The sequence below is a fragment of the Triturus cristatus genome, chromosome 4_1 (genome assembly GCF_964204655.1).
Source record: "Triturus cristatus chromosome 4_1, aTriCri1.1, whole genome shotgun sequence".
Lineage (NCBI taxonomy): Eukaryota > Metazoa > Chordata > Amphibia > Caudata > Salamandridae > Triturus > Triturus cristatus.
The window spans coordinates 107,088,604-107,108,155 of record NC_140585.1 but is presented as its reverse complement, the minus strand read 5'-3'; the positions used below and the strand labels follow the sequence as shown (position 1 = coordinate 107,108,155).

Here is a 19,552-nt window from a genome sequence, read left to right as displayed (position 1 = left end):
AGTTCCTTTCCTTTCTGTAAAATTGAAATTTGGAGCACCCCTGCTTATCCCCAAGCCAAGACAGAACATGAACTTTGGTCTGAAATCCTCCTTTGGGGTGATAAGACGTACCTTACAGTGTGCTCTAAGAACTGGTGACTTTGAGAGGGAGCTGCAGGTAATGTTCATGATTTTCATCGATCTGCTCCTGATCCCCACCCCCACAACCTTTCTTGAGCGAGAGATAATTACAGCGCTGAAAGATACTTCAGCCACTCCTTCGATAGCTCAGTTGGTAGAGCGGAGGACTGTAGCATAAAGTCAGACATCCTTAGGTCGCTGGTTCAAATCCGGCTCGAAGGATTTTGTGCTTCGATTTCCATATATTTCACTTTTATTCAAACAATACCTTCCATTGATTATGATCGAGACTTTGCAGTCCCTGGGTTTCAGGGATTCCTTGCATCCATCAAACAGCTCGAGTGCAAAAGTGGGGATGTAGCTCAGTGGTAGAGCGCATGCTTCGCATGTATGAGGTCCCGGGTTCAATCCCCGGCATCTCCAGGAGCCTCTGTTCCTTATCTTGGCTTTTTTCCAGAAGGCTAGCCTGCCATCATGCAGAAAGAAGAAGTTTGTCATGCAGTTGGGGTGAGAGCCCCACTTAAATAGTCAGACATCTGCTTTGGAAAAATCTTTGAACTAGGCATAGTTTGCGCATTTCAAGAAAATCGGAGAATTTTGCATTCCAAAAGAAGGAAATAAATGCCCTCTCTGAGGATCGAACTCAGGACCTTCAGATTATGAGACTGACGCGCTGCCTACTGCGCTAAGAAGGCTGTATATAGGCATCTGTACATAAGACCATGAAGATCATCCAGGTACAAGGCTGAAGGATTTTCCTGACTGACATTGTATACTGCAGAGTCGAATGGGGTGATGTGGCCGTCGGTTCAATGCAGGGTTTCCAATCATACAGTCAAACCTTGCAGAAGTGGGGATGTAGCTCAGTGGTAGAGCGCATGCTTTGCATGTATGAGGCCCCGGGTTCAATCCCCGGCATCTCCAGACTTTTGCCATGCTTACCTTGGATTTTGGGCCGAAAGCTAGGCTGGCATCATGATGAAGGAAGAGATATGTCCTCCAACCGGGATGAGGACCCCGCTTAATCTGTCAGACGTTTGCCTTGAAAAATCCCATGAAATGGGGCTATCTCATTTTTGATGATTATAGATCAAAAGAATCCTACTTGTTGAAGACATCAAAGTGATGATTCATCTTGACAACCATAATGCTTTGATGATAGAAATCTGTCGCATCTCTCTTGATCATTGGTAAGGGTTCTTCTTCTAAACCAGAGACTCTTTACAGTAGCTTTTAGAAAAACGGAATATTTTGTTTATCTCAATCACCTTCAATCTACAGATTTTTCCGTTCTCTTTCCTTTTGAAAATGCATCCAAAATGCACGTTCTTGATGCTGGGTGCGTAGTAATGACTCCCATAACTTTCTGTCATTTCTTTCATGGTTCCGCGCAGCCATCCATTTGCCACCAATGCTGCCCAAGGTCTTTGTATCAAAGTTCCTTTCCTTTCTGTAAAATTGAAATTTGGAGCACCCCTGCTTATCCCCAAGCCAAGACAGAACATGAACTTTGGTCTGAAATCCTCCTTTGGGGTGATAAGACGTACCTTACAGTGTGCTCTAAGAACTGGTGACTTTGAGAGGGAGCTGCAGGTAATGTTCATGATTTTCATCGATCTGCTCCTGATCCCCACCCCCACAACCTTTCTTGAGCGAGAGATAATTACAGCGCTGAAAGATACTTCAGCCACTCCTTCGATAGCTCAGTTGGTAGAGCGGAGGACTGTAGCATAAAGTCAGACATCCTTAGGTCGCTGGTTCAAATCCGGCTCGAAGGATTTTTTGCTTCGATTTCCATATCTTTCACTTTTATTCAAACAATACCTTCCATTGATTATGATCGAGACTTTGCAGTCCCTGGGTTTCAGGGATTCCTTGCATCCATCAAACAGCTCGAGTGCAAAAGTGGGGATGTAGCTCAGTGGTAGAGCGCATGCTTTGCATGTATGAGGTCCCGGGTTCAATCCCCGGCATCTCCAGGAGCCTCTGTTCCTTATCTTGGCTTTTTTCCAGAAGGCTAGCCTGCCATCATGCAGAAAGAAGAAGTTTGTCATGCAGTTGGGGTGAGAGCCCCACTTAAATAGTCAGACATTTGCTTTGGAAAAATCTTTGAACTAGGCATAGTTTGCGCATTTCAAGAAAATCGGAGAATTTTGCATTCCAAAAGAAGGAAATAAATGCCCTCTCTGAGGATCGAACTCAGGACCTTCAGATTATGAGACTGACGCGCTGCCTACTGCGCTAAGAAGGCTGTATATAGGCATCTGTACATAAGACCATGAAGATCATCCAGGTACAAGGCTGAAGGATTTTCCTGACTGACATTGTATACTGCAGAGTCGAATGGGGTGATGTGGCCGTCGGTTCAATGCAGGGTTTCCAATCATACAGTCAAACCTTGCAGAAGTGGGGATGTAGCTCAGTGGTAGAGCGCATGCTTTGCATGTATGAGGCCCCGGGTTCAATCCCCGGCATCTCCAGACTTTTGCCATGCTTACCTTGGATTTTGGGCCGAAAGCTAGGCTGGCATCATGATGAAGGAAGAGATATGTCCTCCAACCGGGATGAGGACCCCGCTTAATCTGTCAGACGTTTGCCTTGAAAAATCCCATGAAATGGGGCTATCTCATTTTTGATGATTATAGATCAAAAGAATCCTACTTGTTGAAGACATCAAAGTGATGATTCATCTTGACAACCATAATGCTTTGATGATAGAAATCTGTCGCATCTCTCTTGATCATTGGTAAGGGTTCTTCTTCTAAACCAGAGACTCTTTACAGTAGCTTTTAGAAAAACGGAATATTTTGTTTATCTCAATCACCTTCAATCTACAGATTTTTCCGTTCTCTTTCCTTTTGAAAATGCATCCAAAATGCACGTTCTTGATGCTGGGTGCGTAGTAATGACTCCCATAACTTTCTGTCATTTCTTTCATGGTTCCGCGCAGCCATCCATTTGCCACCAATGCTGCCCAAGGTCTTTGTATCAAAGTTCCTTTCCTTTCTGTAAAATTGAAATTTGGAGCACCCCTGCTTATCCCCAAGCCAAGACAGAACATGAACTTTGGTCTGAAATCCTCCTTTGGGGTGATAAGACGTACCTTACAGTGTGCTCTAAGAACTGGTGACTTTGAGAGGGAGCTGCAGGTAATGTTCATGATTTTCATCGATCTGCTCCTGATCCCCACCCCCACAACCTTTCTTGAGCGAGAGATAATTACAGCGCTGAAAGATACTTCAGCCACTCCTTCGATAGCTCAGTTGGTAGAGCGGAGGACTGTAGCATAAAGTCAGACATCCTTAGGTCGCTGGTTCAAATCCGGCTCGAAGGATTTTTTGCTTCGATTTCCATATATTTCACTTTTATTCAAACAATACCTTCCATTGATTATGATCGAGACTTTGCAGTCCCTGGGTTTCAGGGATTCCTTGCATCCATCAAACAGCTCGAGTGCAAAAGTGGGGATGTAGCTCAGTGGTAGAGCGCATGCTTCGCATGTATGAGGTCCCGGGTTCAATCCCCGGCATCTCCAGGAGCCTCTGTTCCTTATCTTGGCTTTTTTCCAGAAGGCTAGCCTGCCATCATGCAGAAAGAAGAAGTTTGTCATGCAGTTGGGGTGAGAGCCCCACTTAAATAGTCAGACATTTGCTTTGGAAAAATCTTTGAACTAGGCATAGTTGGCGCATTTCAAGAAAATCGGAGAATTTTGCATTCCAAAAGAAGGAAATAAATGCCCTCTCTGAGGATCGAACTCAGGACCTTCAGATTATGAGACTGACGCGCTGCCTACTGCGCTAAGAAGACTGTATATAGGCATCTGTACATAAGACCATGAAGATCATCCAGGTACAAGGCTGAAGGATTTTCCTGACTGACATTGTATACTGCAGAGTCGAATGGGGTGATGTGGCCGTCGGTTCAATGCAGGGTTTCCAATCATACAGTAAAACCTTGCAGAAGTGGGGATGTAGCTCAGTGGTAGAGCGCATGCTTTGCATGTATGAGGCCCCGGGTTCAATCCCCGGCATCTCCAGACTTTTGCCATGCTTACCTTGGATTTTGGGCCGAAAGCTAGGCTGGCATCATGATGAAGGAAGAGATATGTCCTCCAACCGGGATGAGGACCCCGCTTAATCTGTCAGACGTTTGCCTTGAAAAATCCCATGAAATGGGGCTATCTCATTTTTGATGATTATAGATCAAAAGAATCCTACTTGTTGAAGACATCAAAGTGATGATTCATCTTGACAACCATAATGCTTTGATGATAGAAATCTGTCGCATCTCTCTTGATCATTGGTAAGGGTTCTTCTTCTAAACCAGAGACTCTTTACAGTAGCTTTTAGAAAAACGGAATATTTTGTTTATCTCAATCACCTTCAATCTACAGATTTTTCCGTTCTCTTTCCTTTTGAAAATGCATCCAAAATGCACGTTCTTGATGCTGGGTGCGTAGTAATGACTCCCATAACTTTCTGTCATTTCTTTCATGGTTCCGCGCAGCCATCCATTTGCCACCAATGCTGCCCAAGGTCTTTGTATCAAAGTTCCTTTCCTTTCTGTAAAATTGAAATTTGGAGCACCCCTGCTTATCCCCAAGCCAAGACAGAACATGAACTTTGGTCTGAAATCCTCCTTTGGGGTGATAAGATGTACCTTACAGTGTGCTCTAAGAACTGGTGACTTTGAGAGGGAGCTGCAGGTAATGTTCATGATTTTCATCGATCTGCTCCTGATCCCCACCCCCACAACCTTTCTTGAGCGAGAGATAATTACAGCGCTGAAAGATACTTCAGCCACTCCTTCGATAGCTCAGTTGGTAGAGCGGAGGACTGTAGCATAAAGTCAGACATCCTTAGGTCGCTGGTTCAAATCCGGCTCGAAGGATTTTTTGCTTCGATTTCCATATATTTCACTTTTATTCAAACAATACCTTCCATTGATTATGATCGAGACTTTGCAGTCCCTGGGTTTCAGGGATTCCTTGCATCCATCAAACAGCTCGAGGGCAAAAGTGGGGATGTAGCTCAGTGGTAGAGCGCATGCTTCGCATGTATGAGGTCCCGGGTTCAATCCCCGGCATCTCTAGGAGCCTCTGTTCCTTATCTTGGCTTTTTTCCAGAAGGCTAGCCTGCCATCATGCAGAAAGAAGAAGTTTGTCATGCAGTTGGGGTGAGAGCCCCACTTAAATAGTCAGACATTTGCTTTGGAAAAATCTTTGAACTAGGCATAGTTTGCGCATTTCAAGAAAATCGGAGAATTTTGCATTCCAAAAGAAGGAAATAAATGCCCTCTCTGAGGATCGAACTCAGGACCTTCAGATTATGAGACTGACGCGCTGCCTACTGCGCTAAGAAGGCTGTATATAGGCATCTGTACATAAGACCATGAAGATCATCCAGGTACAAGGCTGAAGGATTTTCCTGACTCACATTGTATACTGCAGAGTCGAATGGGGTGATGTGGCCGTCGGTTCAATGCAGGGTTTCCAATCATACAGTCAAACCTTGCAGAAGTGGGGATGTAGCTCAGTGGTAGAGCGCATGCTTTGCATGTATGAGGCCCCGGGTTCAATCCCCGGCATCTCCAGACTTTTGCCATGCTTACCTTGGATTTTGGGCCGAAAGCTAGGCTGGCATCATGATGAAGGAAGAGATATGTCCTCCAACCGGGATGAGGACCCCGCTTAATCTGTCAGACGTTTGCCTTGAAAAATCCCTTGAAATGGGGCTATCTCATTTTTGATGATTATAGATCAAAAGAATCCTACTTGTTGAAGACATCAAAGTGATGATTCATCTTGACAACCATAATGCTTTGATGATAGAAATCTGTCGCATCTCTCTTGATCATTGGTAAGGGTTCTTCTTCTAAACCAGAGACTCTTTACAGTAGCTTTTAGAAAAACGGAATATTTTGTTTATCTCAATCACCTTCAATCTACAGATTTTTCCGTTCTCTTTCCTTTTGAAAATGCATCCAAAATGCACGTTCTTGATGCTGGGTGCGTAGTAATGACTCCCATAACTTTCTGTCATTTCTTTCATGGTTCCGCGCAGCCATCCATTTGCCACCAATGCTGCCCAAGGTCTTTGTATCAAAGTTCCTTTCCTTTCTGTAAAATTGAAATTTGGAGCACCCCTGCTTATCCCCAAGCCAAGACAGAACATGAACTTTGGTCTGAAATCCTCCTTTGGGGTGATAAGACGTACCTTACAGTGTGCTCTAAGAACTGGTGACTTTGAGAGGGAGCTGCAGGTAATGTTCATGATTTTCATCGATCTGCTCCTGATCCCCACCCCCACAACCTTTCTTGAGCGAGAGATAATTACAGCGCTGAAAGATACTTCAGCCACTCCTTGATAGCTCAGTTGGTAGAGCGGAGGACTGTAGCATAAAGTCAGACATCCTTAGGTCGCTGGTTCAAATCCGGCTCGAAGGATTTTTTGCTTCGATTTCCATATCTTTCACTTTTATTCAAACAATACCTTCCATTGATTATGATCGAGACTTTGCAGTCCCTGGGTTTCAGGGATTCCTTGCATCCATCAAACAGCTCGAGTGCAAAAGTGGGGATGTAGCTCAGTGGTAGAGCGCATGCTTTGCATGTATGAGGTCCCGGGTTCAATCCCCGGCATCTCCAGGAGCCTCTGTTCCTTATCTTGGCTTTTTTCCAGAAGGCTAGCCTGCCATCATGCAGAAAGAAGAAGTTTGTCATGCAGTTGGGGTGAGAGCCCCACTTAAATAGTCAGACATTTGCTTTGGAAAAATCTTTGAACTAGGCATAGTTTGCGCATTTCAAGAAAATCGGAGAATTTTGCATTCCAAAAGAAGGAAATAAATGCCCTCTCTGAGGATCGAACTCAGGACCTTCAGATTATGAGACTGACGCGCTGCCTACTGCGCTAAGAAGGCTGTATATAGGCATCTGTACATAAGACCATGAAGATCATCCAGGTACAAGGCTGAAGGATTTTCCTGACTGACATTGTATACTGCAGAGTCGAATGGGGTGATGTGGCCGTCGGTTCAATGCAGGGTTTCCAATCATACAGTCAAACCTTGCAGAAGTGGGGATGTAGCTCAGTGGTAGAGCGCATGCTTTGCATGTATGAGGCCCCGGGTTCAATCCCCGGCATCTCCAGACTTTTGCCATGCTTACCTTGGATTTTGGGCCGAAAGCTAGGCTGGCATCATGATGAAGGAAGAGATATGTCCTCCAACCGGGATGAGGACCCCGCTTAATCTGTCAGACGTTTGCCTTGAAAAATCCCATGAAATGGGGCTATCTCATTTTTGATGATTATAGATCAAAAGAATCCTACTTGTTGAAGACATCAAAGTGATGATTCATCTTGACAACCATAATGCTTTGATGATAGAAATCTGTCGCATCTCTCTTGATCATTGGTAAGGGTTCTTCTTCTAAACCAGAGACTCTTTACAGTAGCTTTTAGAAAAACGGAATATTTTGTTTATCTCAATCACCTTCAATCTACAGATTTTTCCGTTCTCTTTCCTTTTGAAAATGCATCCAAAATGCACGTTCTTGATGCTGGGTGCGTAGTAATGACTCCCATAACTTTCTGTCATTTCTTTCATGGTTCCGCGCAGCCATCCATTTGCCACCAATGCTGCCCAAGGTCTTTGTATCAAAGTTCCTTTCCTTTCTGTAAAATTGAAATTTGGAGCACCCCTGCTTATCCCCAAGCCAAGACAGAACATGAACTTTGGTCTGAAATCCTCCTTTGGGGTGATAAGACGTACCTTACAGTGTGCTCTAAGAACTGGTGACTTTGAGAGGGAGCTGCAGGTAATGTTCATGATTTTCATCGATCTGCTCCTGATCCCCACCCCCACAACCTTTCTTGAGCGAGAGATAATTACAGCGCTGAAAGATACTTCAGCCACTCCTTCGATAGCTCAGTTGGTAGAGCGGAGGACTGTAGCATAAAGTCAGACATCCTTAGGTCGCTGGTTCAAATCCGGCTCGAAGGATTTTTTGCTTCGATTTCCATATCTTTCACTTTTATTCAAACAATACCTTCCATTGATTATGATCGAGACTTTGCAGTCCCTGGGTTTCAGGGATTCCTTGCATCCATCAAACAGCTCGAGTGCAAAAGTGGGGATGTAGCTCAGTGGTAGAGCGCATGCTTTGCATGTATGAGGTCCCGGGTTCAATCCCCGGCATCTCCAGGAGCCTCTGTTCCTTATCTTGGCTTTTTTCCAGAAGGCTAGCCTGCCATCATGCAGAAAGAAGAAGTTTGTCATGCAGTTGGGGTGAGAGCCCCACTTAAATAGTCAGACATTTGCTTTGGAAAAATCTTTGAACTAGGCATAGTTTGCGCATTTCAAGAAAATCGGAGAATTTTGCATTCCAAAAGAAGGAAATAAATGCCCTCTCTGAGGATCGAACTCAGGACCTTCAGATTATGAGACTGACGCGCTGCCTACTGCGCTAAGAAGGCTGTATATAGGCATCTGTACATAAGACCATGAAGATCATCCAGGTACAAGGCTGAAGGATTTTCCTGACTGACATTGTATACTGCAGAGTCGAATGGGGTGATGTGGCCGTCGGTTCAATGCAGGGTTTCCAATCATACAGTCAAACCTTGCAGAAGTGGGGATGTAGCTCAGTGGTAGAGCGCATGCTTTGCATGTATGAGGCCCCGGGTTCAATCCCCGGCATCTCCAGACTTTTGCCATGCTTACCTTGGATTTTGGGCCGAAAGCTAGGCTGGCATCATGATGAAGGAAGAGATATGTCCTCCAACCGGGATGAGGACCCCGCTTAATCTGTCAGACGTTTGCCTTGAAAAATCCCATGAAATGGGGCTATCTCATTTTTGATGATTATAGATCAAAAGAATCCTACTTGTTGAAGACATCAAAGTGATGATTCATCTTGACAACCATAATGCTTTGATGATAGAAATCTGTCGCATCTCTCTTGATCATTGGTAAGGGTTCTTCTTCTAAACCAGAGACTCTTTACAGTAGCTTTTAGAAAAACGGAATATTTTGTTTATCTCAATCACCTTCAATCTACAGATTTTTCCGTTCTCTTTCCTTTTGAAAATGCATCCAAAATGCACGTTCTTGATGCTGGGTGCGTAGTAATGACTCCCATAACTTTCTGTCATTTCTTTCATGGTTCCGCGCAGCCATCCATTTGCCACCAATGCTGCCCAAGGTCTTTGTATCAAAGTTCCTTTCCTTTCTGTAAAATTGAAATTTGGAGCACCCCTGCTTATCCCCAAGCCAAGACAGAACATGAACTTTGGTCTGAAATCCTCCTTTGGGGTGATAAGATGTACCTTACAGTGTGCTCTAAGAACTGGTGACTTTGAGAGGGAGCTGCAGGTAATGTTCATGATTTTCATCGATCTGCTCCTGATCCCCACCCCCACAACCTTTCTTGAGCGAGAGATAATTACAGCGCTGAAAGATACTTCAGCCACTCCTTCGATAGCTCAGTTGGTAGAGCGGAGGACTGTAGCATAAAGTCAGACATCCTTAGGTCGCTGGTTCAAATCCGGCTCGAAGGATTTTTTGCTTCGATTTCCATATATTTCACTTTTATTCAAACAATACCTTCCATTGATTATGATCGAGACTTTGCAGTCCCTGGGTTTCAGGGATTCCTTGCATCCATCAAACAGCTCGAGGGCAAAAGTGGGGATGTAGCTCAGTGGTAGAGCGCATGCTTCGCATGTATGAGGTCCCGGGTTCAATCCCCGGCATCTCTAGGAGCCTCTGTTCCTTATCTTGGCTTTTTTCCAGAAGGCTAGCCTGCCATCATGCAGAAAGAAGAAGTTTGTCATGCAGTTGGGGTGAGAGCCCCACTTAAATAGTCAGACATTTGCTTTGGAAAAATCTTTGAACTAGGCATAGTTTGCGCATTTCAAGAAAATCGGAGAATTTTGCATTCCAAAAGAAGGAAATAAATGCCCTCTCTGAGGATCGAACTCAGGACCTTCAGATTATGAGACTGACGCGCTGCCTACTGCGCTAAGAAGGCTGTATATAGGCATCTGTACATAAGACCATGAAGATCATCCAGGTACAAGGCTGAAGGATTTTCCTGACTCACATTGTATACTGCAGAGTCGAATGGGGTGATGTGGCCGTCGGTTCAATGCAGGGTTTCCAATCATACAGTCAAACCTTGCAGAAGTGGGGATGTAGCTCAGTGGTAGAGCGCATGCTTTGCATGTATGAGGCCCCGGGTTCAATCCCCGGCATCTCCAGACTTTTGCCATGCTTACCTTGGATTTTGGGCCGAAAGCTAGGCTGGCATCATGATGAAGGAAGAGATATGTCCTCCAACCGGGATGAGGACCCCGCTTAATCTGTCAGACGTTTGCCTTGAAAAATCCCTTGAAATGGGGCTATCTCATTTTTGATGATTATAGATCAAAAGAATCCTACTTGTTGAAGACATCAAAGTGATGATTCATCTTGACAACCATAATGCTTTGATGATAGAAATCTGTCGCATCTCTCTTGATCATTGGTAAGGGTTCTTCTTCTAAACCAGAGACTCTTTACAGTAGCTTTTAGAAAAACGGAATATTTTGTTTATCTCAATCACCTTCAATCTACAGATTTTTCCGTTCTCTTTCCTTTTGAAAATGCATCCAAAATGCACGTTCTTGATGCTGGGTGCGTAGTAATGACTCCCATAACTTTCTGTCATTTCTTTCATGGTTCCGCGCAGCCATCCATTTGCCACCAATGCTGCCCAAGGTCTTTGTATCAAAGTTCCTTTCCTTTCTGTAAAATTGAAATTTGGAGCACCCCTGCTTATCCCCAAGCCAAGACAGAACATGAACTTTGGTCTGAAATCCTCCTTTGGGGTGATAAGACGTACCTTACAGTGTGCTCTAAGAACTGGTGACTTTGAGAGGGAGCTGCAGGTAATGTTCATGATTTTCATCGATCTGCTCCTGATCCCCACCCCCACAACCTTTCTTGAGCGAGAGATAATTACAGCGCTGAAAGATACTTCAGCCACTCCTTGATAGCTCAGTTGGTAGAGCGGAGGACTGTAGCATAAAGTCAGACATCCTTAGGTCGCTGGTTCAAATCCGGCTCGAAGGATTTTTTGCTTCGATTTCCATATCTTTCACTTTTATTCAAACAATACCTTCCATTGATTATGATCGAGACTTTGCAGTCCCTGGGTTTCAGGGATTCCTTGCATCCATCAAACAGCTCGAGTGCAAAAGTGGGGATGTAGCTCAGTGGTAGAGCGCATGCTTTGCATGTATGAGGTCCCGGGTTCAATCCCCGGCATCTCCAGGAGCCTCTGTTCCTTATCTTGGCTTTTTTCCAGAAGGCTAGCCTGCCATCATGCAGAAAGAAGAAGTTTGTCATGCAGTTGGGGTGAGAGCCCCACTTAAATAGTCAGACATTTGCTTTGGAAAAATCTTTGAACTAGGCATAGTTTGCGCATTTCAAGAAAATCGGAGAATTTTGCATTCCAAAAGAAGGAAATAAATGCCCTCTCTGAGGATCGAACTCAGGACCTTCAGATTATGAGACTGACGCGCTGCCTACTGCGCTAAGAAGGCTGTATATAGGCATCTGTACATAAGACCATGAAGATCATCCAGGTACAAGGCTGAAGGATTTTCCTGACTGACATTGTATACTGCAGAGTCGAATGGGGTGATGTGGCCGTCGGTTCAATGCAGGGTTTCCAATCATACAGTCAAACCTTGCAGAAGTGGGGATGTAGCTCAGTGGTAGAGCGCATGCTTTGCATGTATGAGGCCCCGGGTTCAATCCCCGGCATCTCCAGACTTTTGCCATGCTTACCTTGGATTTTGGGCCGAAAGCTAGGCTGGCATCATGATGAAGGAAGAGATATGTCCTCCAACCGGGATGAGGACCCCGCTTAATCTGTCAGACGTTTGCCTTGAAAAATCCCATGAAATGGGGCTATCTCATTTTTGATGATTATAGATCAAAAGAATCCTACTTGTTGAAGACATCAAAGTGATGATTCATCTTGACAACCATAATGCTTTGATGATAGAAATCTGTCGCATCTCTCTTGATCATTGGTAAGGGTTCTTCTTCTAAACCAGAGACTCTTTACAGTAGCTTTTAGAAAAACGGAATATTTTGTTTATCTCAATCACCTTCAATCTACAGATTTTTCCGTTCTCTTTCCTTTTGAAAATGCATCCAAAATGCACGTTCTTGATGCTGGGTGCGTAGTAATGACTCCCATAACTTTCTGTCATTTCTTTCATGGTTCCGCGCAGCCATCCATTTGCCACCAATGCTGCCCAAGGTCTTTGTATCAAAGTTCCTTTCCTTTCTGTAAAATTGAAATTTGGAGCACCCCTGCTTATCCCCAAGCCAAGACAGAACATGAACTTTGGTCTGAAATCCTCCTTTGGGGTGATAAGACGTACCTTACAGTGTGCTCTAAGAACTGGTGACTTTGAGAGGGAGCTGCAGGTAATGTTCATGATTTTCATCGATCTGCTCCTGATCCCCACCCCCACAACCTTTCTTGAGCGAGAGATAATTACAGCGCTGAAAGATACTTCAGCCACTCCTTCGATAGCTCAGTTGGTAGAGCGGAGGACTGTAGCATAAAGTCAGACATCCTTAGGTCGCTGGTTCAAATCCGGCTCGAAGGATTTTTTGCTTCGATTTCCATATCTTTCACTTTTATTCAAACAATACCTTCCATTGATTATGATCGAGACTTTGCAGTCCCTGGGTTTCAGGGATTCCTTGCATCCATCAAACAGCTCGAGTGCAAAAGTGGGGATGTAGCTCAGTGGTAGAGCGCATGCTTTGCATGTATGAGGTCCCGGGTTCAATCCCCGGCATCTCCAGGAGCCTCTGTTCCTTATCTTGGCTTTTTTCCAGAAGGCTAGCCTGCCATCATGCAGAAAGAAGAAGTTTGTCATGCAGTTGGGGTGAGAGCCCCACTTAAATAGTCAGACATTTGCTTTGGAAAAATCTTTGAACTAGGCATAGTTTGCGCATTTCAAGAAAATCGGAGAATTTTGCATTCCAAAAGAAGGAAATAAATGCCCTCTCTGAGGATCGAACTCAGGACCTTCAGATTATGAGACTGACGCGCTGCCTACTGCGCTAAGAAGGCTGTATATAGGCATCTGTACATAAGACCATGAAGATCATCCAGGTACAAGGCTGAAGGATTTTCCTGACTGACATTGTATACTGCAGAGTCGAATGGGGTGATGTGGCCGTCGGTTCAATGCAGGGTTTCCAATCATACAGTCAAACCTTGCAGAAGTGGGGATGTAGCTCAGTGGTAGAGCGCATGCTTTGCATGTATGAGGCCCCGGGTTCAATCCCCGGCATCTCCAGACTTTTGCCATGCTTACCTTGGATTTTGGGCCGAAAGCTAGGCTGGCATCATGATGAAGGAAGAGATATGTCCTCCAACCGGGATGAGGACCCCGCTTAATCTGTCAGACGTTTGCCTTGAAAAATCCCATGAAATGGGGCTATCTCATTTTTGATGATTATAGATCAAAAGAATCCTACTTGTTGAAGACATCAAAGTGATGATTCATCTTGACAACCATAATGCTTTGATGATAGAAATCTGTCGCATCTCTCTTGATCATTGGTAAGGGTTCTTCTTCTAAACCAGAGACTCTTTACAGTAGCTTTTAGAAAAACGGAATATTTTGTTTATCTCAATCACCTTCAATCTACAGATTTTTCCGTTCTCTTTCCTTTTGAAAATGCATCCAAAATGCACGTTCTTGATGCTGGGTGCGTAGTAATGACTCCCATAACTTTCTGTCATTTCTTTCATGGTTCCGCGCAGCCATCCATTTGCCACCAATGCTGCCCAAGGTCTTTGTATCAAAGTTCCTTTCCTTTCTGTAAAATTGAAATTTGGAGCACCCCTGCTTATCCCCAAGCCAAGACAGAACATGAACTTTGGTCTGAAATCCTCCTTTGGGGTGATAAGACGTACCTTACAGTGTGCTCTAAGAACTGGTGACTTTGAGAGGGAGCTGCAGGTAATGTTCATGATTTTCATCGATCTGCTCCTGATCCCCACCCCCACAACCTTTCTTGAGCGAGAGATAATTACAGCGCTGAAAGATACTTCAGCCACTCCTTCGATAGCTCAGTTGGTAGAGCGGAGGACTGTAGCATAAAGTCAGACATCCTTAGGTCGCTGGTTCAAATCCGGCTCGAAGGATTTTGTGCTTCGATTTCCATATATTTCACTTTTATTCAAACAATACCTTCCATTGATTATGATCGAGACTTTGCAGTCCCTGGGTTTCAGGGATTCCTTGCATCCATCAAACAGCTCGAGTGCAAAAGTGGGGATGTAGCTCAGTGGTAGAGCGCATGCTTCGCATGTATGAGGTCCCGGGTTCAATCCCCGGCATCTCCAGGAGCCTCTGTTCCTTATCTTGGCTTTTTTCCAGAAGGCTAGCCTGCCATCATGCAGAAAGAAGAAGTTTGTCATGCAGTTGGGGTGAGAGCCCCACTTAAATAGTCAGACATTTGCTTTGGAAAAATCTTTGAACTAGGCATAGTTTGCGCATTTCAAGAAAATCGGAGAATTTTGCATTCCAAAAGAAGGAAATAAATGCCCTCTCTGAGGATCGAACTCAGGACCTTCAGATTATGAGACTGACGCGCTGCCTACTGCGCTAAGAAGGCTGTATATAGGCATCTGTACATAAGACCATGAAGATCATCCAGGTACAAGGCTGAAGGATTTTCCTGACTGACATTGTATACTGCAGAGTCGAATGGGGTGATGTGGCCGTCGGTTCAATGCAGGGTTTCCAATCATACAGTCAAACCTTGCAGAAGTGGGGATGTAGCTCAGTGGTAGAGCGCATGCTTTGCATGTATGAGGCCCCGGGTTCAATCCCCGGCATCTCCAGACTTTTGCCATGCTTACCTTGGATTTTGGGCCGAAAGCTAGGCTGGCATCATGATGAAGGAAGAGATATGTCCTCCAACCGGGATGAGGACCCCGCTTAATCTGTCAGACGTTTGCCTTGAAAAATCCCATGAAATGGGGCTATCTCATTTTTGATGATTATAGATCAAAAGAATCCTACTTGTTGAAGACATCAAAGTGATGATTCATCTTGACAACCATAATGCTTTGATGATAGAAATCTGTCGCATCTCTCTTGATCATTGGTAAGGGTTCTTCTTCTAAACCAGAGACTCTTTACAGTAGCTTTTAGAAAAACGGAATATTTTGTTTATCTCAATCACCTTCAATCTACAGATTTTTCCGTTCTCTTTCCTTTTGAAAATGCATCCAAAATGCACGTTCTTGATGCTGGGTGCGTAGTAATGACTCCCATAACTTTCTGTCATTTCTTTCATGGTTCCGCGCAGCCATCCATTTGCCACCAATGCTGCCCAAGGTCTTTGTATCAAAGTTCCTTTCCTTTCTGTAAAATTGAAATTTGGAGCACCCCTGCTTATCCCCAAGCCAAGACAGAACATGAACTTTGGTCTGAAATCCTCCTTTGGGGTGATAAGACGTACCTTACAGTGTGCTCTAAGAACTGGTGACTTTGAGAGGGAGCTGCAGGTAATGTTCATGATTTTCATCGATCTGCTCCTGATCCCCACCCCCACAACCTTTCTTGAGCGAGAGATAATTACAGCGCTGAAAGATACTTCAGCCACTCCTTCGATAGCTCAGTTGGTAGAGCGGAGGACTGTAGCATAAAGTCAGACATCCTTAGGTCGCTGGTTCAAATCCGGCTCGAAGGATTTTTTGCTTCGATTTCCATATCTTTCACTTTTATTCAAACAATACCTTCCATTGATTATGATCGAGACTTTGCAGTCCCTGGGTTTCAGGGATTCCTTGCATCCATCAAACAGCTCGAGTGCAAAAGTGGGGATGTAGCTCAGTGGTAGAGCGCATGCTTTGCATGTATGAGGTCCCGGGTTCAATCCCCGGCATCTCCAGGAGCCTCTGTTCCTTATCTTGGCTTTTTTCCAGAAGGCTAGCCTGCCATCATGCAGAAAGAAGAAGTTTGTCATGCAGTTGGGGTGAGAGCCCCACTTAAATAGTCAGACATTTGCTTTGGAAAAATCTTTGAACTAGGCATAGTTTGCGCATTTCAAGAAAATCGGAGAATTTTGCATTCCAAAAGAAGGAAATAAATGCCCTCTCTGAGGATCGAACTCAGGACCTTCAGATTATGAGACTGACGCGCTGCCTACTGCGCTAAGAAGGCTGTATATAGGCATCTGTACATAAGACCATGAAGATCATCCAGGTACAAGGCTGAAGGATTTTCCTGACTGACATTGTATACTGCAGAGTCGAATGGGGTGATGTGGCCGTCGGTTCAATGCAGGGTTTCCAATCATACAGTCAAACCTTGCAGAAGTGGGGATGTAGCTCAGTGGTAGAGCGCATGCTTTGCATGTATGAGGCCCCGGGTTCAATCCCCGGCATCTCCAGACTTTTGCCATGCTTACCTTGGATTTTGGGCCGAAAGCTAGGCTGGCATCATGATGAAGGAAGAGATATGTCCTCCAACCGGGATGAGGACCCCGCTTAATCTGTCAGACGTTTGCCTTGAAAAATCCCATGAAATGGGGCTATCTCATTTTTGATGATTATAGATCAAAAGAATCCTACTTGTTGAAGACATCAAAGTGATGATTCATCTTGACAACCATAATGCTTTGATGATAGAAATCTGTCGCATCTCTCTTGATCATTGGTAAGGGTTCTTCTTCTAAACCAGAGACTCTTTACAGTAGCTTTTAGAAAAACGGAATATTTTGTTTATCTCAATCACCTTCAATCTACAGATTTTTCCGTTCTCTTTCCTTTTGAAAATGCATCCAAAATGCACGTTCTTGATGCTGGGTGCGTAGTAATGACTCCCATAACTTTCTGTCATTTCTTTCATGGTTCCGCGCAGCCATCCATTTGCCACCAATGCTGCCCAAGGTCTTTGTATCAAAGTTCCTTTCCTTTCTGTAAAATTGAAATTTGGAGCACCCCTGCTTATCCCCAAGCCAAGACAGAACATGAACTTTGGTCTGAAATCCTCCTTTGGGGTGATAAGACGTACCTTACAGTGTGCTCTAAGAACTGGTGACTTTGAGAGGGAGCTGCAGGTAATGTTCATGATTTTCATCGATCTGCTCCTGATCCCCACCCCCACAACCTTTCTTGAGCGAGAGATAATTACAGCGCTGAAAGATACTTCAGCCACTCCTTCGATAGCTCAGTTGGTAGAGCGGAGGACTGTAGCATAAAGTCAGACATCCTTAGGTCGCTGGTTCAAATCCGGCTCGAAGGATTTTTTGCTTCGATTTCCATATATTTCACTTTTATTCAAACAATACCTTCCATTGATTATGATCGAGACTTTGCAGTCCCTGGGTTTCAGGGATTCCTTGCATCCATCAAACAGCTCGAGTGCAAAAGTGGGGATGTAGCTCAGTGGTAGAGCGCATGCTTCGCATGTATGAGGTCCCGGGTTCAATCCCCGGCATCTCCAGGAGCCTCTGTTCCTTATCTTGGCTTTTTTCCAGAAGGCTAGCCTGCCATCATGCAGAAAGAAGAAGTTTGTCATGCAGTTGGGGTGAGAGCCCCACTTAAATAGTCAGACATTTGCTTTGGAAAAATCTTTGAACTAGGCATAGTTGGCGCATTTCAAGAAAATCGGAGAATTTTGCATTCCAAAAGAAGGAAATAAATGCCCTCTCTGAGGATCGAACTCAGGACCTTCAGATTATGAGACTGACGCGCTGCCTACTGCGCTAAGAAGACTGTATATAGGCATCTGTACATAAGACCATGAAGATCATCCAGGTACAAGGCTGAAGGATTTTCCTGACTGACATTGTATACTGCAGAGTCGAATGGGGTGATGTGGCCGTCGGTTCAATGCAGGGTTTCCAATCATACAGTAAAACCTTGCAGAAGTGGGGATGTAGCTCAGTGGTAGAGCGCATGCTTTGCATGTATGAGGCCCCGGGTTCAATCCCCGGCATCTCCAGACTTTTGCCATGCTTACCTTGGATTTTGGGCCGAAAGCTAGGCTGGCATCATGATGAAGGAAGAGATATGTCCTCCAACCGGGATGAGGACCCCGCTTAATCTGTCAGACGTTTGCCTTGAAAAATCCCATGAAATGGGGCTATCTCATTTTTGATGATTATAGATCAAAAGAATCCTACTTGTTGAAGACATCAAAGTGATGATTCATCTTGACAACCATAATGCTTTGATGATAGAAATCTGTCGCATCTCTCTTGATCATTGGTAAGGGTTCTTCTTCTAAACCAGAGACTCTTTACAGTAGCTTTTAGAAAAACGGAATATTTTGTTTATCTCAATCACCTTCAATCTACAGATTTTTCCGTTCTCTTTCCTTTTGAAAATGCATCCAAAATGCACGTTCTTGATGCTGGGTGCGTAGTAATGACTCCCATAACTTTCTGTCATTTCTTTCATGGTTCCGCGCAGCCATCCATTTGCCACCAATGCTGCCCAAGGTCTTTGTATCAAAGTTCCTTTCCTTTCTGTAAAATTGAAATTTGGAGCACCCCTGCTTATCCCCAAGCCAAGACAGAACATGAACTTTGGTCTGAAATCCTCCTTTGGGGTGATAAGACGTACCTTACAGTGTGCTCTAAGAACTGGTGACTTTGAGAGGGAGCTGCAGGTAATGTTCATGATTTTCATCGATCTGCTCCTGATCCCCACCCCCACAACCTTTCTTGAGCGAGAGATAATTACAGCGCTGAAAGATACTTCAGCCACTCCTTGATAGCTCAGTTGGTAGAGCGGAGGACTGTAGCATAAAGTCAGACATCCTTAGGTCGCTGGTTCAAATCCGGCTCGAAGGATTTTTTGCTTCGATTTCCATATATTTCACTTTTATTCAAACAATACCTTCCATTGATTATGATCGAGACTTTGCAGTCCCTGGGTTTCAGGGATTCCTTGCATCCATCAAACAGCTCGAGTGCAAAAGTGGGGATGTAGCTCAGTGGTAGAGCGCATGCTTCGCATGTATGAGGTCCCGGGTTCAATCCCCGGCATCTCCAGGAGCCTCTGTTCCTTATCTTGGCTTTTTTCCAGAAGGCTAGCCTGCCATCATGCAGAAAGAAGAAGTTTGTCATGCAGTTGGGGTGAGAGCCCCACTTAAATAGTCAGACATTTGCTTTGGAAAAATCTTTGAACTAGGCATAGTTGGCGCATTTCAAGAAAATCGGAGAATTTTGCATTCCAAAAGAAGGAAATAAATGCCCTCTCTGAGGATCGAACTCAGGACCTTCAGATTATGAGACTGACGCGCTGCCTACTGCGCTAAGAAGACTGTATATAGGCATCTGTACATAAGACCATGAAGATCATCCAGGTACAAGGCTGAAGGATTTTCCTGAC

The 19,552-nt window shown here is 44.5% G+C and overlaps 43 non-coding genes across 43 annotated transcripts; 33 read left to right on the top strand and 10 right to left on the bottom strand.

Annotated features, from left to right (window-relative positions):
* Positions 1-256: 256 nt before the first annotated feature.
* TRNAY-GUA (transfer RNA tyrosine (anticodon GUA)) lies at positions 257-342 on the top strand. Its single transcript is given in 2 exon segments — positions 257-293; positions 307-342. It is a non-coding gene; the product is annotated as a tRNA-Tyr (tRNA).
* Positions 343-471: 129 nt separating this feature from the next.
* TRNAA-CGC (transfer RNA alanine (anticodon CGC)) lies at positions 472-543 on the top strand. Its single transcript has one exon. It is a non-coding gene; the product is annotated as a tRNA-Ala (tRNA).
* A 199-nt stretch (positions 544-742) lies between these two features.
* On the bottom strand, positions 743-815 carry TRNAM-CAU (transfer RNA methionine (anticodon CAU)). Its single transcript has one exon. It is a non-coding gene; the product is annotated as a tRNA-Met (tRNA).
* Positions 816-972: 157 nt separating this feature from the next.
* Positions 973-1,044, top strand: TRNAA-UGC (transfer RNA alanine (anticodon UGC)). The gene has a single exon. It is a non-coding gene; the product is annotated as a tRNA-Ala (tRNA).
* A 768-nt stretch (positions 1,045-1,812) lies between these two features.
* Positions 1,813-1,898, top strand: TRNAY-GUA (transfer RNA tyrosine (anticodon GUA)). Its single transcript is given in 2 exon segments — positions 1,813-1,849; positions 1,863-1,898. It is a non-coding gene; the product is annotated as a tRNA-Tyr (tRNA).
* A 129-nt stretch (positions 1,899-2,027) lies between these two features.
* TRNAA-UGC (transfer RNA alanine (anticodon UGC)) lies at positions 2,028-2,099 on the top strand. Its single transcript has one exon. It is a non-coding gene; the product is annotated as a tRNA-Ala (tRNA).
* A 199-nt stretch (positions 2,100-2,298) lies between these two features.
* On the bottom strand, positions 2,299-2,371 carry TRNAM-CAU (transfer RNA methionine (anticodon CAU)). Its single transcript has one exon. It is a non-coding gene; the product is annotated as a tRNA-Met (tRNA).
* A 157-nt stretch (positions 2,372-2,528) lies between these two features.
* TRNAA-UGC (transfer RNA alanine (anticodon UGC)) lies at positions 2,529-2,600 on the top strand. The gene has a single exon. It is a non-coding gene; the product is annotated as a tRNA-Ala (tRNA).
* A 768-nt stretch (positions 2,601-3,368) lies between these two features.
* TRNAY-GUA (transfer RNA tyrosine (anticodon GUA)) lies at positions 3,369-3,454 on the top strand. Its single transcript is given in 2 exon segments — positions 3,369-3,405; positions 3,419-3,454. It is a non-coding gene; the product is annotated as a tRNA-Tyr (tRNA).
* Positions 3,455-3,583: 129 nt separating this feature from the next.
* On the top strand, positions 3,584-3,655 carry TRNAA-CGC (transfer RNA alanine (anticodon CGC)). Its single transcript has one exon. It is a non-coding gene; the product is annotated as a tRNA-Ala (tRNA).
* Positions 3,656-4,084: 429 nt separating this feature from the next.
* Positions 4,085-4,156, top strand: TRNAA-UGC (transfer RNA alanine (anticodon UGC)). Its single transcript has one exon. It is a non-coding gene; the product is annotated as a tRNA-Ala (tRNA).
* Positions 4,157-4,924: 768 nt separating this feature from the next.
* TRNAY-GUA (transfer RNA tyrosine (anticodon GUA)) lies at positions 4,925-5,010 on the top strand. The gene is given in 2 exon segments: positions 4,925-4,961; positions 4,975-5,010. It is a non-coding gene; the product is annotated as a tRNA-Tyr (tRNA).
* A 400-nt stretch (positions 5,011-5,410) lies between these two features.
* On the bottom strand, positions 5,411-5,483 carry TRNAM-CAU (transfer RNA methionine (anticodon CAU)). The gene has a single exon. It is a non-coding gene; the product is annotated as a tRNA-Met (tRNA).
* A 157-nt stretch (positions 5,484-5,640) lies between these two features.
* Positions 5,641-5,712, top strand: TRNAA-UGC (transfer RNA alanine (anticodon UGC)). The gene has a single exon. It is a non-coding gene; the product is annotated as a tRNA-Ala (tRNA).
* A 982-nt stretch (positions 5,713-6,694) lies between these two features.
* Positions 6,695-6,766, top strand: TRNAA-UGC (transfer RNA alanine (anticodon UGC)). The gene has a single exon. It is a non-coding gene; the product is annotated as a tRNA-Ala (tRNA).
* Positions 6,767-6,965: 199 nt separating this feature from the next.
* TRNAM-CAU (transfer RNA methionine (anticodon CAU)) lies at positions 6,966-7,038 on the bottom strand. Its single transcript has one exon. It is a non-coding gene; the product is annotated as a tRNA-Met (tRNA).
* Positions 7,039-7,195: 157 nt separating this feature from the next.
* Positions 7,196-7,267, top strand: TRNAA-UGC (transfer RNA alanine (anticodon UGC)). The gene has a single exon. It is a non-coding gene; the product is annotated as a tRNA-Ala (tRNA).
* A 768-nt stretch (positions 7,268-8,035) lies between these two features.
* TRNAY-GUA (transfer RNA tyrosine (anticodon GUA)) lies at positions 8,036-8,121 on the top strand. Its single transcript is given in 2 exon segments — positions 8,036-8,072; positions 8,086-8,121. It is a non-coding gene; the product is annotated as a tRNA-Tyr (tRNA).
* A 129-nt stretch (positions 8,122-8,250) lies between these two features.
* TRNAA-UGC (transfer RNA alanine (anticodon UGC)) lies at positions 8,251-8,322 on the top strand. The gene has a single exon. It is a non-coding gene; the product is annotated as a tRNA-Ala (tRNA).
* Positions 8,323-8,521: 199 nt separating this feature from the next.
* Positions 8,522-8,594, bottom strand: TRNAM-CAU (transfer RNA methionine (anticodon CAU)). Its single transcript has one exon. It is a non-coding gene; the product is annotated as a tRNA-Met (tRNA).
* Positions 8,595-8,751: 157 nt separating this feature from the next.
* On the top strand, positions 8,752-8,823 carry TRNAA-UGC (transfer RNA alanine (anticodon UGC)). Its single transcript has one exon. It is a non-coding gene; the product is annotated as a tRNA-Ala (tRNA).
* A 768-nt stretch (positions 8,824-9,591) lies between these two features.
* Positions 9,592-9,677, top strand: TRNAY-GUA (transfer RNA tyrosine (anticodon GUA)). The gene is given in 2 exon segments: positions 9,592-9,628; positions 9,642-9,677. It is a non-coding gene; the product is annotated as a tRNA-Tyr (tRNA).
* Positions 9,678-10,077: 400 nt separating this feature from the next.
* On the bottom strand, positions 10,078-10,150 carry TRNAM-CAU (transfer RNA methionine (anticodon CAU)). The gene has a single exon. It is a non-coding gene; the product is annotated as a tRNA-Met (tRNA).
* Positions 10,151-10,307: 157 nt separating this feature from the next.
* TRNAA-UGC (transfer RNA alanine (anticodon UGC)) lies at positions 10,308-10,379 on the top strand. The gene has a single exon. It is a non-coding gene; the product is annotated as a tRNA-Ala (tRNA).
* A 982-nt stretch (positions 10,380-11,361) lies between these two features.
* Positions 11,362-11,433, top strand: TRNAA-UGC (transfer RNA alanine (anticodon UGC)). Its single transcript has one exon. It is a non-coding gene; the product is annotated as a tRNA-Ala (tRNA).
* Positions 11,434-11,632: 199 nt separating this feature from the next.
* TRNAM-CAU (transfer RNA methionine (anticodon CAU)) lies at positions 11,633-11,705 on the bottom strand. Its single transcript has one exon. It is a non-coding gene; the product is annotated as a tRNA-Met (tRNA).
* Positions 11,706-11,862: 157 nt separating this feature from the next.
* On the top strand, positions 11,863-11,934 carry TRNAA-UGC (transfer RNA alanine (anticodon UGC)). Its single transcript has one exon. It is a non-coding gene; the product is annotated as a tRNA-Ala (tRNA).
* Positions 11,935-12,702: 768 nt separating this feature from the next.
* TRNAY-GUA (transfer RNA tyrosine (anticodon GUA)) lies at positions 12,703-12,788 on the top strand. Its single transcript is given in 2 exon segments — positions 12,703-12,739; positions 12,753-12,788. It is a non-coding gene; the product is annotated as a tRNA-Tyr (tRNA).
* Positions 12,789-12,917: 129 nt separating this feature from the next.
* TRNAA-UGC (transfer RNA alanine (anticodon UGC)) lies at positions 12,918-12,989 on the top strand. The gene has a single exon. It is a non-coding gene; the product is annotated as a tRNA-Ala (tRNA).
* A 199-nt stretch (positions 12,990-13,188) lies between these two features.
* TRNAM-CAU (transfer RNA methionine (anticodon CAU)) lies at positions 13,189-13,261 on the bottom strand. Its single transcript has one exon. It is a non-coding gene; the product is annotated as a tRNA-Met (tRNA).
* Positions 13,262-13,418: 157 nt separating this feature from the next.
* Positions 13,419-13,490, top strand: TRNAA-UGC (transfer RNA alanine (anticodon UGC)). The gene has a single exon. It is a non-coding gene; the product is annotated as a tRNA-Ala (tRNA).
* Positions 13,491-14,258: 768 nt separating this feature from the next.
* On the top strand, positions 14,259-14,344 carry TRNAY-GUA (transfer RNA tyrosine (anticodon GUA)). Its single transcript is given in 2 exon segments — positions 14,259-14,295; positions 14,309-14,344. It is a non-coding gene; the product is annotated as a tRNA-Tyr (tRNA).
* A 129-nt stretch (positions 14,345-14,473) lies between these two features.
* Positions 14,474-14,545, top strand: TRNAA-CGC (transfer RNA alanine (anticodon CGC)). Its single transcript has one exon. It is a non-coding gene; the product is annotated as a tRNA-Ala (tRNA).
* Positions 14,546-14,744: 199 nt separating this feature from the next.
* On the bottom strand, positions 14,745-14,817 carry TRNAM-CAU (transfer RNA methionine (anticodon CAU)). The gene has a single exon. It is a non-coding gene; the product is annotated as a tRNA-Met (tRNA).
* Positions 14,818-14,974: 157 nt separating this feature from the next.
* TRNAA-UGC (transfer RNA alanine (anticodon UGC)) lies at positions 14,975-15,046 on the top strand. Its single transcript has one exon. It is a non-coding gene; the product is annotated as a tRNA-Ala (tRNA).
* Positions 15,047-15,814: 768 nt separating this feature from the next.
* Positions 15,815-15,900, top strand: TRNAY-GUA (transfer RNA tyrosine (anticodon GUA)). Its single transcript is given in 2 exon segments — positions 15,815-15,851; positions 15,865-15,900. It is a non-coding gene; the product is annotated as a tRNA-Tyr (tRNA).
* A 129-nt stretch (positions 15,901-16,029) lies between these two features.
* TRNAA-UGC (transfer RNA alanine (anticodon UGC)) lies at positions 16,030-16,101 on the top strand. The gene has a single exon. It is a non-coding gene; the product is annotated as a tRNA-Ala (tRNA).
* Positions 16,102-16,300: 199 nt separating this feature from the next.
* TRNAM-CAU (transfer RNA methionine (anticodon CAU)) lies at positions 16,301-16,373 on the bottom strand. The gene has a single exon. It is a non-coding gene; the product is annotated as a tRNA-Met (tRNA).
* Positions 16,374-16,530: 157 nt separating this feature from the next.
* TRNAA-UGC (transfer RNA alanine (anticodon UGC)) lies at positions 16,531-16,602 on the top strand. The gene has a single exon. It is a non-coding gene; the product is annotated as a tRNA-Ala (tRNA).
* A 768-nt stretch (positions 16,603-17,370) lies between these two features.
* TRNAY-GUA (transfer RNA tyrosine (anticodon GUA)) lies at positions 17,371-17,456 on the top strand. Its single transcript is given in 2 exon segments — positions 17,371-17,407; positions 17,421-17,456. It is a non-coding gene; the product is annotated as a tRNA-Tyr (tRNA).
* Positions 17,457-17,585: 129 nt separating this feature from the next.
* On the top strand, positions 17,586-17,657 carry TRNAA-CGC (transfer RNA alanine (anticodon CGC)). Its single transcript has one exon. It is a non-coding gene; the product is annotated as a tRNA-Ala (tRNA).
* A 429-nt stretch (positions 17,658-18,086) lies between these two features.
* Positions 18,087-18,158, top strand: TRNAA-UGC (transfer RNA alanine (anticodon UGC)). The gene has a single exon. It is a non-coding gene; the product is annotated as a tRNA-Ala (tRNA).
* Positions 18,159-19,140: 982 nt separating this feature from the next.
* TRNAA-CGC (transfer RNA alanine (anticodon CGC)) lies at positions 19,141-19,212 on the top strand. Its single transcript has one exon. It is a non-coding gene; the product is annotated as a tRNA-Ala (tRNA).
* The last annotated feature ends 340 nt before the right edge of the window (positions 19,213-19,552 follow it).